General features: G+C 43.3%; 1 pseudogene across 1 annotated transcript in view; it reads left to right on the top strand.

Annotated features, from left to right (window-relative positions):
• The first annotated feature begins 4,729 nt into the window (after positions 1-4,729).
• Positions 4,730-17,211, top strand: part of LOC311341123 — a 36,121-nt pseudogene continuing 23,639 nt past the window's right edge. Inside the window, exon 1 of the transcript in view lies at positions 4,730-4,798. The product of the transcript in view is annotated as an uncharacterized misc_RNA (transcript). The remainder of the gene's footprint in view (positions 4,799-17,211) is intronic.

Raw genomic sequence — 17,211 nt, 5'->3', positions numbered from 1 at the left:
GCACAAACAAACAGAAAACAAGGACGGACTGAAAGGATAGGCGGTAACGTACCCGACCCGTTCCGTGACTGCTGTGATACATGATTGATTGGAACACTTTGATCTGGTCCCGCCGCTGAGTGGAAACTGTCTGTCATTGTGAATTTATCACGCTGTGTTCGCGGCCCGCCGGGCCAAGCTGTGTGTGTGACAAACGAACGTGCTCTGCTCTGTCTCTATGCTATCGCCGATAGCTGTGACTGTTTTATGTGGCTGCTTTGCTTTGGATTCTCTCATTGTGATAATTTACTTGTGCGTTCAAGATGAGTGGAACAAGTGTTGGTTCAGATGTTGGGAAACAGGACATGGGAAAGAGGAAAGTAATTCTAACTGAAAAGGCTCTTGCAAATAAAATTGAGTCCATACAAAAGGAACGAAAAAGGAAAGTGGATGAAATAAAGACTGTGATAAGCTCTATGAAAGAGCTCATGAAAGATGCAAAACATGTTTCAGCTGTTAAAGGGAAACTTGATGGCTTGATGAAATTGTCTCACACCTCTAATGAACTACATGCTTCATTAATGCCTCTCATTCCTCATGATGAACAAGAAAAACAAACCGGTTGGTTCTCAAATATCATTAAACATAAAGATGATTTTATTGAGGATGTTAATGCATGGTTTTCTGTAACCAGACTCAGAGGATCCCCAAGCAGGCCTCTGCTGGTGGCTAATAGGTCAAATGAAAGCCCTCTGCTACATGAGGCTGCAGAAGAGGAAAATGGAGGTGTGGAAAATGCGGAAGTGACTGGGCCTCATTCACATAATGTTCAGGATGATATTCAGCCAGATGACAGCATATCAAACTATAGCAGCCAGAATCATGGTTCAAAATCTATCAGGTCAAAAGTGTCCTCAACTGCATCTGCCCATGTCAGAGCCGAAGCTGAAATGGCTGCTTTAATAGCTCGAAAAAGGTTGCTCGAACAAAAGCGGAAGAGGAAGAGGAAGAGGAAGCCAAAATAAGGCATGCGCTGCAAGAGCAGGAAGCTCGAGTCAGAAAGCAAAAGGAACAACTTCAACTTGAAATGGACATGGCCGCATCGGCGGCAAAGCTTAATGTTTTGAGAACCTCTGGGTCAGGGGTACGGAGTGTTGCTTCTCAGAAATTGGATGGAATGGAAGCCTACTTTGAAAGTGGCCTCAACTTTAATGCAGAGACCTTTGTACGGCAAAATGTTGGAGATGTTGGAAGAGGACAACCTGCAGAGTTTGGAGGCACAAGGCCGAAACAAAGGCAATGTGATGGAAACAAACATCTCCAGAAGACCTCAGCCCCCACACAGGCTCAGAGCACAGTCCCAAAGGCTACAGGAGCCCCACTGTCTCTGCATAGACACACACAATCTGCTTCCGGAAACATCAGCAGTGAACAGGACACCATGATGTCTATAATGCAAAAACAAAATGACATAACTTCGATGTTGGTGCATCAACAATGCATTGCTTCACTACCTAAAAGAGACATCCAACTGTTTGACGGTGACCCTCTGCACTATCATGCCTTTATGCAGTCATTTGAGCAGACCATAGAACTGAGGACTGACGATGCTGTTGACCTCCTGCATTACCTGGAGCAATACACCAGGGGTCAGCCTAAACAGCTAGTCAGAAGTTGTCAACACATGACTGATGGCATTGGATATGCTACAGCAAAGGCTTTACTCCAGGAACACTTTGGAAATGAGCACGTCATAGCATCCGCTTATATGGACAAGATCTTTGCATGGCCAGCAATAAAGTCGGAGGATGGAAAAGCTTTACAAGCATACAGCTTATTCTTGCGAGGATGTCACAATGCCATGAAAGATGTATACAACCTATCTGACTTGAACACGTCTGCAAACATGGTCTCTGTGATCAAGAAGCTGCCTTACAAGTTGAGAGACAAGTGGCGAGCGAAGGCATGTGACATTCAGGAAAAGCATCGGAAAAGAGCTATGTTTGCTGATATTGTGACCTTTATTGAGCGTGAAGTTAGGATCACTACACACCCTGTATTCTGAGACATACAAGATGCGAGCTAAACCTGTGCCTCGTCCTAAGGCTAGAGGAAGCAGCTTTGCCACAACTTTCACTACTGTGGAAAGAGATGCTCATTGGGAGAACAGGGTTAAAGATGGACCCGAGAAGACCTGCCTTTTCTGCAAAAAGGGTAGACACACACTGGAGTCGTGTTTTCTATTGGAGAAGAAAGCTCACAGTGAGAAGATGGAGTTCCTGAAGAAAAATGGAGTTTGCTTCGGCTGCTTGTGCACTGGGCACATCAGCAAGGAGTGCAGGAAACGTCTGTCTTGCAAGACATGTAGCTCACGACACCCCAGCTTGCTCCATATCCACTCTAAGGAGAATGGAGATCCAGAGAAAGGCAGGAGCAACTCTGACAGAGCAGTGGACAGTGCTCTAGTCGAAGTCCAAACCGGTGGTCTTACTGGGGCCGGTGAGCAAGATTGTAAGCTTGCTATCGTGCCAGTCAAGGTTAAGTCCAGTAAAGGTCAAAGGTCAGTCGAAACCTACGCCTTTCTGGACCCAGGGAGTTCAGCGTCCTTCTGCACAATGGGTCTGATGGATAAGCTGGGACTCTCTGGGAGAAGAACAAGGATTCTTTTACGTACCATGGGCCAAGAGAAGGTGGTTGACAGTTGCATTGCATCAGACTTGGAGGTCGCTGGATTGGACAGTGACTGGTACTGTGAAATGCCGAAGATCTTCACACAACATCAAATGCCTGTTAACAGAGGTAACATCCCACGACAGCAAGATCTGGAAAGATGGCCACATCTGAAGCCTGTCTATCTGCCACAGATGCAGACGTGGAGATGTTAATTGGCTTGAATGTTCCCAGAGCATTGGAACCACTGGAAGTCATCCGAAGTGTGGATGGAGGGCCATATGCGGTCAAAACAATGCTTGGATGCACTGTAAATGGACCCCTTGGAGGAGAGGGCAGTGACGATCCTGTGACTCAGTCTGCAGTTAGCATCAACAGGATCTCTGCTGTCACTCTTGACAAGCTCTGGAACCAACAATTCAAGACTGACTTCCCTGAAAACAGCCAGGATGAACTGCAAGGGCTGTCAAGGGAAGACTCTAAGTTCCTGGAAATGGCTAACGAGACTGTGGAACTGGTTGATGGCCATTATGTTGTTGGATTGCCGCTGAAGGACAAATCAATCACCATGCCCAACAATCGCAAAGTTGCAGAGCAACGTACTCTCAACCTCAAGGGGAGGTTTGGCAGGGATGCGGCATTCCAAAAAGACTATACTACATTTATGGACAACCTGATATCCAGTGGATATGCAGAGAGAGTGATGGCATGGATCTTGAGACTCAGAACCTTACTTTGGAACAACAGGAAGAGGAGAGAAGTCACTGCATGTGATTCTCAGCCAGCATTGAACCTAACTAAACACAAAGATGTTCTTGACAAGGAGATTTGCCTCTCATTGGAGGAGATCAAAGGAGCTGAACTGGAGATAATCAAGATCTGTCAAAGAAGAAAGTTCTCTGAACAGTTATCTTGCCTCCAAAAGGGAGAGTGTGTGAAAGGGAACAGTCACATTTACAGACTCAGTCCGATACTGGAAGAAGGTGTGTTGAGAGTCGGAGGCCGACTTAGTAAGGCTGCCATGCCCGAAGAGTCTAAACATCCAGCCATAATAGCAAAGGATCTCCACATCTCAGACCTCATCTTACGCCAGATACATCGAGAGGTGGGCCATGGCGGTAGGAACCATATGCTGTCAAGGCTGCGTCAGCAGTACTGGATTCCTGCTGCAGGTGTTGCCATAAGGCAGATCATTTCCAGATGTGTCATCTGTCGTCGGCTGCACGGAGCTGCAGGTCAGCAACAAATGGCAGACTTGCCTAGTGACAGAGTTTCGACTGGAGAACCTCCGTTCACTTATGTCGGAGTTGACTATTTCGGACCATTTGACATCAAGCGTGGCCGGAGTCTTGTGAAAAGATATGGAGTTATCTTCACATGTTTGACAATAAGAGCTGTACACATTGAAGTTGCCTCATCTTTGGACACAGATTCGTTCATCAATGCTTTAAGGCGCTTCATCGCAAGAAGAGGACAAATCAAAGAGCTGCGTTCTGATAATGGCACTAATTTCATTGGTGCAGAGCGTGAGCTGAGAAGAGCTGTTGAAGGATGGAATCTGGAGAAGATCAATGATGTGCTCTCATTGAAAGGAATCAAGTGGACGTTTAACCCTCCCACTGGATCACATCACGGCGGAGCATGGGAGAGGTTAATACGTTCCATCAGGAAGATTCTCAATTCCACTTTGAGGACCCAAAGTCTGGATGAGGAGGGACTCAATACAGTACTCTGTGAGGTGGAGTCAATTCTCAACAGTAGACCTCTCACGAAGGAATCCACAGATCCGAATGACTTGGAGGCTTTAACACCTAATCATCTTCTGCTGCTTAAAGTCAAGCCCAGCTTACCACCTGGTCTGTTTCTCAAGGAGGACAACTATGCACGCCGGAGATGGAAGCAGGTGCAATACATTTCGGACCTGTTCTGGAAAAGGTGGATTAAAGAGTATCTGCCACAACTACAGGAACGACAGAAATGGACAAAGATCAAGAGGAACTTTGTCCCCGGTGACATAGTGATCATAATGGACGATTCTGCACCTCGCAATTCCTGGATCATTGGGAGGATTACAGAGACAATGCCAGACAGGAACGGACTGGTGCGACAGGTCCGGATCAAGACCCGCACCAGCCTTCTCTGCAGACCCGTGACAAAGATCTGCCTTCTTCAGGAGTCGACGGAGTCGTGAAGGCTTCCCTTCTTTTCCATGGATTTGGATTATATTGACTTTTGCCTGACATGACCTTTTTTCGTGACTTTGGATTGACTTTACTTTGGGGCAGGTTCGGTTCAAGAAGGATGAAGACCTGCAATGGCCATATGAACTATGAACTCTCTCCTTGCGCACAAAAAATCGCAAAAAAAGTGAAAAATAGAAGAAAAAAAAAGAAAATTGTAATTGTATTGTTTTTCTATTATGAATTTATGCGTTGGTAATTATTACTACTGTGTAATAACATGTAATAATTAGGGGCCGGAATGTTGGTGACAGGTATAGGCAGACTGACAGGTCACGTGGTGTTGGGGCTACGTCAGTCAGGATCAGTGGTAAGTCAGCTGTTCACGCGCAGGTTTGTCTTGAATGAAATGTTTGAGATGAGGGGGGGTGGACGGGGGAAGTCCAACTTTGCTGACCGCACAATCTATTAACATTTAACGCACTTTAGCACCAATCACTTTAGGACTATGCTACTATGGAACGTTTTTAACTTATCTCTAATAAAACCAACAAAACGCAGTACCCATTTTTAAGTGATTCTTTGAACAAGCAGCGCGTCTGGCAAAAACATATTTTCCCGATCTAGCCTCTCGGTGACTAAATAAGTGGTTCGATAGTCGCCATACAGCCCATGTTGCGTCTTTAACAGCGTCTTTAACAGAAGAGAATCAGCGAACAGAAGCGACGTCGTTGATTGTGGAGGGCAGAAAAAGCCAAGGAGTAGCCGAAAAAGCCTGATTAAAAAACATAAGGGCACTGGAGGAAGATTCCGCCACATGTGCCAAAATAAACTACCTGTTTAGAGGACAGACACAAGTTGCAGCCGGTAGAGAGAGGTGGATCTAATGATTAATTTGCAACATAAATCATTTAGCTATTTGTGCTATGTTTGCAATGCCGATTGCAAACATACAAGCTTAAACCAATTCATCATTATTCTAGTTAATTTTGTTAAACCATATGACAAATCACAAATATAATTTGTGAAAATCATCATGTAAACTCCAGCATGATCTGTGTAAGTTAGTCCAAGCAATAAAGTCACTCCTTCTTTTTTTTGTAGCATCAGAAGAGATAAGCCAGTCCGATGCTTAACAGGTAATACTAGACAGCATTTTTCATGGAAAATATAAAAGACAGAACAAACGTGATAGATAGTCATTTATATTACATATAAAATATTTTGTAGCCTCAGAGCAGCAGTCCAGCCTGTCTGATGCTGCTGAGGGGACAGGTAGAAAGGACTAAAAAATATATAAAAAAATATTTGATATAAGATAACCCACACATAGAACTGACATGATGCATTGAAATTATCCTAAATATGTAATGGGTTAACATTTTATATATATATATATATATATATATATATATAATTGATAGTTAAAGTAACAGATCCTTGAGGTGGATTTTTTATTTGACAAACGTTGATCCAAAAAGGCTCCCGGGCCGAAAATGGGTCCCACTCCGGCCCTGCCCACACCTATTTGTTGAGTGGTTAATTGAAAATGTATTTGCAATCAGAGGTGTAATAACGTGTTGCAAATCAGGGAAATGAGAATAAGACAATTAATAATACATAATTTAAATAATAATACTCTGACTTGTTAAGTCGTTAAATGTAAAAAAGGAAACAAATTGGGTGTATTACACCAGGCACTGTCAAGAACACTGAAAAACAAGAACATTTAAGGTGGCAATGAATGGGGGAGAGGGGCCCACACCGATATTCTTTCAGGGGGCCCAGAATTCCTAGCAACTGCCCTGGATCCACCTCTCTCTACCGGCTGCAACTTGTGTCTGTCCTCTAAACAGGTAGTTTATTTTGGCACATGTGGCGGAATCTTCCTCCAGTGCCTCCAGTTTTTTAATCAGGCCTTTTCGGCTACTCCTTGGCTTTTTCTGCCCTCCACAATCAACGACGTCGCTTCTGTTCGCTGATTCTCTTCTGTTAAAGACGCAACATGGGCCAAACCAACTAAAATAATTGGGAGGAGTGAACTACCGTACATTGTATAATCCATATTATATATACTGCGATGCTGGGGCTGAAATTTCAGATTAATTAAGTCTACTTTAGGAGAAGATAAAATAATGGTCAAAGTATTTTTTTTCTTTCACCCAAGCAGCCCAAAATACATTTGAAAGTGGACCGGCCCAACGGGAAACCTCCCGAACGTCCCGATGGCCATTCCGGGCCTGGGTGTGGGTATTTTATTGTATTTAACAATCAAGCACTGATATGCAAAAAACTAAGTGTCCTGGCTCAAGATAGTCCACAGGTAAATATGTAGCATTTAACTTAAATGTACAAGTGAAACAAAGAGCACATGGAATACGTTGTTGTAAAACAAATATCAAAAACAACAACAAGCCTCATCTAATCTCAATTAAAGTTTAAATTGGCTTGTTTGCTCACTGTAAGTCTCATCGCTCACTCACTTCCGATGAGGAAGAACCATGGGAAGAACCAGGCACGTGCACACATAGGGCCCTAGGGGTGCTTGAGCCCCTGCCCTTTTTGCCTCGTATTAAAAAGTGCCCTCTGAGTGTTCTTCAACAATCGCGCCCGCAATAGCGCTCGTCCGCGATCCAACCCCCGTTAACAATAGCGCTCGTCCGCGATCCAACCCCCGTTAACAATAGCCCCTCAAAACTCCTGAGTGTGCACGTCCCTGGGAAGAACGAACCGCGGTGTGGACCAAACCATTTTTTAAGAAGGGGCCAAGGGGATTATTGAAATTATTAAAATTACAATATTGTATGATTTGTGGCTTTGTTTTAATTCGGATTAATTCATAGGAATATATATTAGTTCAGTGTATGCATAATCATTTTGTCATAGAGGCTACTGGGGGCTGTGTGTGGGCCCTTATAATTGTCATAACCTTTCCCCCCTATACGACGGCGCTGCTGGTTACATATCTCGTGAACGCGCGTAATCCAGAATAACGTTAACGAGGCGTAGCCACGGGAGGGCCTGGGGCCTGCCTAATTCTCTCTCTCTCTCTCTCTCTCTCTCTCTCTCTCTCTCTCTCTCTCTCTCTCTCTCTCTCTCTCTCTCTCTCTCTCTCTCTCTCTCTCTCTCTCTCTCTCTCTCTCTCTCTCTCTCTCTCTCTCTCTCTCTCTCTCTCTCTCTCAAATAAATCTGGTGAGTCGCTTTGGCGGCATGTGTGATTCCGATGACTTAACTTTGTAATTTAATTCAACATTAGGGTTAGTAAAGTTAATATGAAAAAATATGGCTACATGGCTATAAAATACAGCCTGAAATAAATAGGCATAAATGCTGTTTAAAAAAGTATTCATTGGTTAAACTATATTGACACATTTATTTATTAACATTTAACATGCCAGACACCTAGTTCGCTCATGCGCTAATACAGACTAGTAAACCAGGCTATGTCAAAAGTCTGACTAACCTCAATGCATTCAGCGTCATATTCAACATTTTTTGGTTCCGTGTAGGCCTTTAGCTAGACAGACAGCTGCGAAGGAATCTGAATTCGTTAAAGTGAATACATGCGTGTGGTTTACGTTTGTGTTTAAAATAGCCTACCAAATTTAGACCAAACTTGTTCCAGATTAGAACTAAAAGCAATGTAATCGAAAATGCACCACTCTTAAGAGTTTCTATCGATTAGTACAGTGCATTGTGTTCTGCTTAGATTAGGTAAGGCAAGGCGACTTTATTTATTTAGCACTTCATGCTTCATATACAATAAAATTAAGTAGGGTAATAAAATATATGAGTAAAAGAAACAAAAGCAAAGTAAAATGAATTCAATTAAATAATATAATAAAATAGCAAAGTGCAATGTAAGATTTAGAAGAAAGCTAAAGCAAACAGAAAAGTAGTCTAGAAAAGCAATAATAATCTATTACATTATATCATCTTGGAGCTCGGTCTCCGCTGATTGGACGAATACCAGACATTGGAATGCAGTCTTTCTGCACTGCATTGAGTTATGCGTGATGCTCTAAGATCAGGTATTTTGACGTTAACAACTCCGTAGGAGGGAAGAGCGTGAATTTGCAGGCGAATATGTCCTGGCAAGTGTATTCAGATTGAAATAATATATGTATATTGCAATAGGACACATTTGTGTGGCATCCTATTCACAATTACAGGACTGATAAGGTAAGCTTAATGATTTCCATTAAATATGATGTTATGTTATAGGGGTAGGACTATATGCGTTTGTAATCCATGGGGTATCAATGTTAAACGGTGAATGTGTCTCCTCATAAGCCAATTCAAAGGAACGAATGTTTAAACGGCATACAATATCGAAATAAAGTCAGTAGTCTACACATTGCCTGTATCTGGGCCTTTATGGTAGGCCCAGCGCCGTCATATAGGGGGGAAAGGTTATGACAATTATAAGGGCCCACAGCCCGCTAGGGCCCACACACAGCCCCCAGTAGCCTCTATGACAAAATGATTATGCATACACTGAACTAATATATATTCCTATGAATTAATCCGAATTAAAACAAAGCCACAAATCATACAATATTGTAATTTTAATAATTTCAATAATCCCCTTGGCTCCTTCTTAAAAAATGGTTTGGTCCACACCGGTTCGTTCTTCCCAGGGACGTGCACACTCAGGAGTTTTGAGGGGCTATTGTTAACGGGGGTTGGATCGCGGACGAGCGCTATTGCGGGCGCGATTGTTGAAGAACACTGAGGGCACTTTTTAATACGAGGCAAAAAGGGCAGGGGCTCAAGCACCCCTAGGGCACTATGTGTGCACGTGCCTGGTTCTTCCCATGGTTCTTCCTCATCGGAAGTGAGTGAGCGATGAGACTTACAGTGAACAAACAAGCCAATTTAAACTTTAATTTAACAACAACGTATTACATGTGCTCTTTGTTTCACTTGCACATTTAAGTTAAATGCTACATATTTACCTGTGGACTATCTTGAGCCAGGACACTTAGTTTTTTGCATATCAGTGCTTGATTGTTAAATACAATAAAATACCCACACCCAGGCCCGGAGTGGCCATCGGGACGTTCGGGAGGTTTCCCGTTGGGCCGGTCCACTTTCAAATGTATTTTGGGCTGCTTGGGTGAAAGAAAAAAAATACTTTGACCATTATTTTATCTTCTCCTAAAGTAGACTTAATTCATCTGAAATTTCAGCCCCAGCATCGCAGTATAGAGGGTATTCGCACGCCCCTTTTTACGTCGCCGCGGCCATTTTGTTGACATGACACTGATTGAGAGTGAGTTGTCTGAACTGAGTGAAGTGAGCTGTCGTTCTGAGTTATCAATATTATGGCTTCGTTCGCACGTTATCAAATGGAAACCATCCATCGTAACGTTACAACTTACTCCCTGTGATAAAATAATGTATAGACTGTGTGCTAGACCGATCTAACGGGGTCATCCCTATGTTCCCCGCTTTGTATGTGACCGGTGTTTTTCGTAGGTGGAATCCGGAAGAATGAATATTAGGGTTATGGTTAGGGTTAGGATGAGGGTTATGGTTAGGGTGAGGGTTACGGTTATGGTTATGGTTAGGGTTAGGAGTCAGCGTGTGAGTTTGCCTGACAGGCTGTCTGTCCTGTGACATTTTTTAATTGTAATATTCCCTAGTGATACATTTTTACTGTAATACTCTCACATAGCCATATCCAGTAGCACCAAGCATAGTTTAGAGTTAATTTCCCCTCACAATCGCCAGAGGGCAGCACTGAACACATTTGACAAAGTTACGAAACATTTACACTAGGGGCAGCAACGGACACACAGAGGAAGTGGGAAAACCATAGATGAAAGGGGGCGGGCTTTTAAAGCCACAGAGCATGCCCACCTCTACCTTCTTATTTAACTCGGACTCCGCCATCTGAGAATCAGAATCTCTCGGCGGCGTATCCTGAATGCTCAGCTTTGAGACGCTCCACGCGTGTTATTTACGATCCCTCTCCTTTTGTTTCATAGACGATAGACAATAGATCAATAACCTTAACCAAATAAAGTGAGTTAAAAGCGATCCTGTCTCGGCGGCCTTTCCTGGACCAAAATCCACAACAGTCCAATCCTAGCGCTTGAGGCGGAACTTTTTCTGGATTCCACCTACGAAAAACGCGACCGGGGAACATAGTTTACGCTCCCGATCTAACTCTAACTACTACCACAGGTAACTCTCTCGTTACCTGTGGTGAAATGTTGGGAACAGACTTCGCTATGAGTAGTCGGCTGAAGTCTCGCCTATTAATTCTAGCCAGCCATAAATCTCTCCTTCGCTGGCTCAAATCCTCAGTTTGTCGCGTAGAGCCTATGTTAGGAATGTCAACTATGTCAACAATATGGCCGCCGCGAACGCGGTGACGTTTATAGAATAAGGTCATATATAATTAAGCAATAGATCACGACAGGCCGTGGTATACGCTCATTATACCACAGTTAAGGGGCGTTGTCCGTCCCGACGCGCAGCGGAGGGGCGGCGACCCCCTTCACTGTGGTATAATGACCGTATATCACTGACTGAAGTGATCTATTGCTTTTATAAAACGGTTACGTAAATATGGCGAAATTAAAGTCATAGACACCCTCAATTTTGAAAAAGCGAGAAAGTCGGAAAAGCATTTTTTTTAACGAATACAGAAAAGTAGTCCCTCCTGGCTGCCGGCAAAGTGTACGGCGGTTGCTATGCAACACACTAGCGTCCTTCAGAGAGAAGGCTAGAGACGGTAGCTTGGTTCGCCGGCAATTTAGCAATTTAGAAGGCTAAATTGCCGGCGACCGTGTGCCTATTGCTTTACAGGCTTTTTTTAGGCTTCAGTGAACTATGCTATCGCTTTTATATATAAATAAACAACAGTTCAAGTTAGGCGCGGAGTGATACTGGACTCTGTAAACTGAACGGGCGTCATAGCTGTGTGTATACGCTCAATATACAACAGTTGGGAACCAATCAGATCGCTTGATTTAGGCCCCCCGTTTTATAATATGGATTATACAATGTACGGTAGTTCACCCCTCCCAATTATTTAAGTTGGTTTGGCCCACGTTGCGTCTTTAACAGCGTCTTTAACAGAAGAGAATCAGCGAACAGAAGCGACGTCGTTGATTGTGGAGGGCAGAAAAAGCCAAGGAGTAGCCGAAAAAGCCTGATTAAAAAAAAATAAGGGCACTGGAGGAAGATTCCGCCACATGTGCCAAAATAAACTACCTGTTTAGAGGACAGACACAAGTTGCAGCCGGTAGAGAGAGGTGGATCTAATGATTAATTTGCAACATAGCCTAAATCATTTAGCTATTTGTGCTATGTTTGCAATGCCGATTGCAAACATACAAGCTTAAACCAATTCATCATTATTCTAGTTAATTTTGTTAAACCATATGACAAATCACAAATATAATTTGTGAAAATCATCATGTAAACTCCAGCATGATCTGTGTAAGTTAGTCCAAGCAATAAAGTCACCCCTTCTTTTTTTTGTAGCATCAGAAGAGATAAGCCAGTCCGATGCTTAACAGGTAATACTAGACAGCATTTTTCATGGAAAATATAAAAGACAGAACAAACGTGATAGATGGTCATTTATATTAAATATAAAATATTTTGTAGCCTCAGAGCAGCAGTCCAGCCTGTCTGATGCTGCTGAGGGGCTGAGGGGACAGGTAGAGAGGACTAAAAAATATATTAAAAAAATATTTGATATAAGATAACCCACACATAGAACTGACATGATGCATTGAAATTATCCTAAATATGTAATGGGTTAACATTTTATATATATATATATATATATATAATTGATAGTTAAAGTAACAGATCCTTGAGGTGGATTTTTTATTTGACAAACGTTGATCCAAAAAGGGATAGTACGAGTTGTGTGCTGTTCATTTATGCAAATTCTTCCATCACTGAAAAAAGTGGGCCAGTGTGGGCCTGAAACTCCCGGGCCGAAAATGGGTCCCACTCCGGCCCTGCCCACACCTATTTGTTGAGTGGTTAATTTAAAATGTATTTGCAATCAGTGTGTCAGTGTGACGATAGCCCACCAAGGTGGAAAGAGGTACAAGAAGTAATAAAACATGCAAAGGCCTCTTCAGCCCCGGGACCCAATGGAGTGCCCTACCGATTATATAAGAGAGCGCCGGATGTTTTAAGATTCCTATGGAAGCTAATGGGGATAGTTTGGAAAAAGCAGAGTATTCCCAAGGCGTGGCGTAGGGCTGGGGGAATATTTATTCCCAAAGAGAGGGACTCAGTTGAGATTAATCAGTTTAGACCAATTAGTCTACTGAATGTTGAAGGGAAGGTCTTCTTCAGTGTTGTGGCTCGGAGATTGACAAGTTATCTTGAAAAGAATAGACTAATTGATACCACGGTTCAGAAAGCTGGAATCCCTGGTTTCTCCGGATGCTTAGAGCATACCAGTATGATTTGGCACCAAATTCAGTTAGCGAAGCGCGAGAGGAGAGACCTGCATGTTGTATTTTTGGATTTGGCTAATGCCTTCGGGTCAGTACCACATAGTCTGTTATGGGAGGCCTTTGATTACTTTAGAATCCCAGGTAGCATTAAAAGCCTAGTTAAAGCTTATTTTCTGGATATTCAACTTTGTTTTAATACGGCAGAGTACACCACAGGGTGGCAACAGCTTGAGATAGGAATTATTGCGGGATGTACAATCTCCCCACTCGCCTTCACAATGCCGATGGAGGTTATTATCAGGGCCTCTAAGTGGGTAGTGGGTGGGGAGAAGTTGCAGGGAGGGCCACACCTCCCCCCAATTAGGGCCTTTATGGACGACATGACAACCATGACGTCAACCGCTCCGTGCACCAGCAGGTTGCTGGATAAGTTAAATAGCAATCTGCAATGGGCTAGAATGAAGGTGAAGCCAAGTAAGTCTAGGAGTCTCTCAATCGTTAAAGGGAAGGTAGTAGATAAGAAGTTTGCTATAAATGAAGAGGTGATGCCTACAGTTTTGGAGAAGCCAGTGAAGAGTCTGGGAAGGTGGTATGATGCAAGCCTTAGTGATAAGGCACAGGTTGAAGGATTGAGGCAGGAAACTAGACAAGGTATTGCAAAGATAGACAAGTCAGGGCTGCCGGGTAAGCTTAAGTTGTGGTGTCTGCAGTTTGGTCTATTGCCCCGGCTAATGTGGCCATTGACAGTGTATGAAGTTCCTCTGTCAAAGGTAGAAAGGATGGACAAAAAAAAAAAAATGATCAACTCTTTTGTCAGAAAGTGGCTCGGAGTCCCACGCTGCCTAAGCAGCGTAGCCTTGTATGGGAAGGGCATTGTAGAGTTGCCCATATCTAATCTGACAGAAGAATTTAAATGTGCTAAGGTTAGACTGGAAATGACTCTTACTCAGTCCAAGGACCCAGTGGTGAGGAGGGTTGCACCCACAGTTAAAGCAGGGAGGAAATGGAAACCAAAACAAGCGGTCCAGCAAGCTCAATCAGCACTTAGGCATAGGGATATCATGGGCCATGTTCAGCATGGGCGGGGGGGCTTAGGGAGGGACGTAGGTAAACCCTCATGGGGTAAGGCTTCTGCAGTAGAAAGGAGGAAAATGGTAGTGGAGGAAGTACATAGACAGGAGGAGATTGTAAGATGTACTAAGGCAGTGTCGCAGGCTAAACAAGGGCAGTGGGTGAATTGGGAGGGAGTGGAGAAGAAGAAGATAAAGTGGAGAGATCTATGGAGCATGGAGGCTAGCTTTATCAGATTTATGATAGGTGCCACTTATGATGTTCTCCCATCTCCCCAGAACTTAAATCAGTGGTTTGGTGAGGATGAGACATGCACACTATGTTCCTGTGTGTGCAGCCTCCGCCATATCCTATCAGGGTGCAAGGTAAGTCTCTCCCAGGGGCGCTATACGTGGCGTCATAATCAGGTATTGAAATGTTTGGCAGAGGCTGTTGATGTTAAACGGAGAGAAGCTAATTCAGCAGCCGCTAGTAAAGAGGGTAGGCAAATTAACTTGTGCGTCAGGGGGAAAAGACTAGACCATTTAGAGGCAGGCATAGAGTCAGGCAGCTAAGTAATGGAGGAGCCTGGGAATTGAAGGCAGACCTTATTCAGCAGGTTGTTGTGCCTCCACACATCGTTAGCACTCGGCTAAGACCAGATATGCTATTGTGGTCAGACTCAGAGAAGATTGTTTATTTTATTGAGCTTACAGTTCCTTGGGAAGACAGAGTTGAAGTAGCCAATGAGCTTAAGAAAGCGAAGTATGCTGAGATGGCTGGAGAGGCAGCACAGCGAGGCTGGTCTACACGACTAAGACCTATTGAAGTCGGTGCACGGGGGTTCATGGCTAGATCTGCTATTAGCTTGCTGACTGAACTGGGTATTTGTGGATGAAGTCTGAGGCAGGCGGTTAGTAGCATGTCCGTGGCAGCAGAACGAGCAAGTGAATGGCTGTGGATAAGAAGAAAACATACTTCCTGGGGTTACCAAGCTAAGGTAAGCTAGATGTGCTAACGTGTGCTATTGTGCTAATGTGTTTGTTTGGTCAGGGTTAGTGGTAGGGCTAGGGGTACGATGCAGGAAAGAGTGCTTAGATGCATTAAATGTGGCAATGTGGTGGCAGCATTGAGGGGGGTGAATCCAGGATGCTGATTTCATTGTTAAGCCTTCAGGAGGTGTCGTGGGCCTAACTTAACGAAACATCTGTGAAAGAGGGTGCCCACTTGATAACCCCAATGATATTCTGCTTACTGCATACTGCTGTATTTACTGCTGTTAGTTGGGCTAGTTGCCGTGTGTTTTTCACCTTTGGTTGGTAGCTTAGTAGCCAATGTGCTTATAAGGTTGGATTGGTCAGGGGGCATTGTCACTACCTGGAGCTTGCACTTAAACGGAGCCTGGGTCTGTTGAAGGTGGCATTGCTGTTATAGCTGTGATAGCCATAGGATAGGATAGGTACATTGTATTGTATTTATTTATTTATTTTTCTTTTCTTTTCACCTTTGGTTGGTAGTTTGGTAGCCAGCATGCTTGTAAGGTTGGTTTGGACAGGGTCCTCTGAATATGTGTTTTCCTTGGATTTTGGCACAAGGGATTATAACATCTGATCCTGTGTATTAATGAAATAGTAATAACGTGTTGCAAATCAGGGAAATGAGAATAAGACAATTAATAATACATAATTCACATAATAATTCTCTGACTTGTTAAGTCGTTAAATGTAAAAAAGGAAACAAATTGGGTGTATTACACCAGGCACTGTCAAGAACACTGAAAAACAAGAACATTTAAGGTGGCAATGAATGGGGGAGAGGGGCCCACACCGATATTCTTTCAGGGGGCCCAGAATTCCTAGCAACTGCCCTGCATGTAGGCCTATGTGTTAAGTTGTCTTTGCCGCAATTTACATGACGAATCAGTGTTTCTGAAGTTGGAGAAGAAAACGCTATTCCATGTGTGAATTATGCCTATTATTTGGCCATAAACTGAGCCATTTGAAGTTTGAATTTCATGTGGTCATGAATCTGTCTCAGCGGAGACTGCAAACGCGCTGTTAAAATATCAACTCGCTAAGTGAAATGCGCTTGGTCTTAAAGGGGATGGCAGGTGCTTTATTGGTTTATTGCACGTTACGCCTAAAACACACCTACAGGTTTCAGCCCAACCCTTTTTAGATTTGCGCTGGGCGGGAAGCTCATTTATCTCGCCATCATAATAGCAACAGCGCCGTAGAACCGCCCACAAAGTACTTTGACTTTGCGCCTTGACGTCTGCGTTTTAGACCGTCTAACTAGGGCCCAATATGTCGAATGGCTGAAATCAAGTGAAGAGATTTGAACAGAGTTCAATAGTCTAAATGGAGTAAACAATGTTAGCATGCACACCAATTTAAAAATAAAAAGATATAAAATGGTTGGAAACAAATAAACTAAAGAGTTAAACAAATATCAAAAGTGATACATTTTGAATACATTTGAAATTAAATATAGAATAGCTGGGCTGTTCCGATAAAGTTTCAAATGGTTGACTAAAGTCAGTGTTACAGTAAAGTGTGTGTGTGTGTGTGTGTGTGTGTGTGTGTGTGTGTGTGTGTGTGTGTGTGTGTGTGTGTGTGTGTGTGTGTGTGTGTGTGTGTGTGTGTGTGTGTGTGTGTGTGTGTGTGTGTGTTTGAGAGAGTGTGTGTATTATTGACTTTATTCTTTCACATTTAGTTAATCGAGATAAGCTCACAAAATAATAAGGCTCGTAATGTTGGACTCCATTGAGTCTCAGCTTTCATATGACATGAAAGACGTGAAAAATATTGTATTTTTGCACATTAGCATTTAGCTTCTACCGGAAGTACATCAGATAATTAGGAAGCACTTATAACACATAAGTGGGGTTCCCC

Source organism: Micromesistius poutassou (genome assembly GCF_964030765.1).
Source record: "Micromesistius poutassou genome assembly, chromosome: 3".
NCBI lineage: Eukaryota > Metazoa > Chordata > Actinopteri > Gadiformes > Gadidae > Micromesistius > Micromesistius poutassou.
This window is presented reverse-complemented; position numbering and strand designations above follow the sequence as displayed.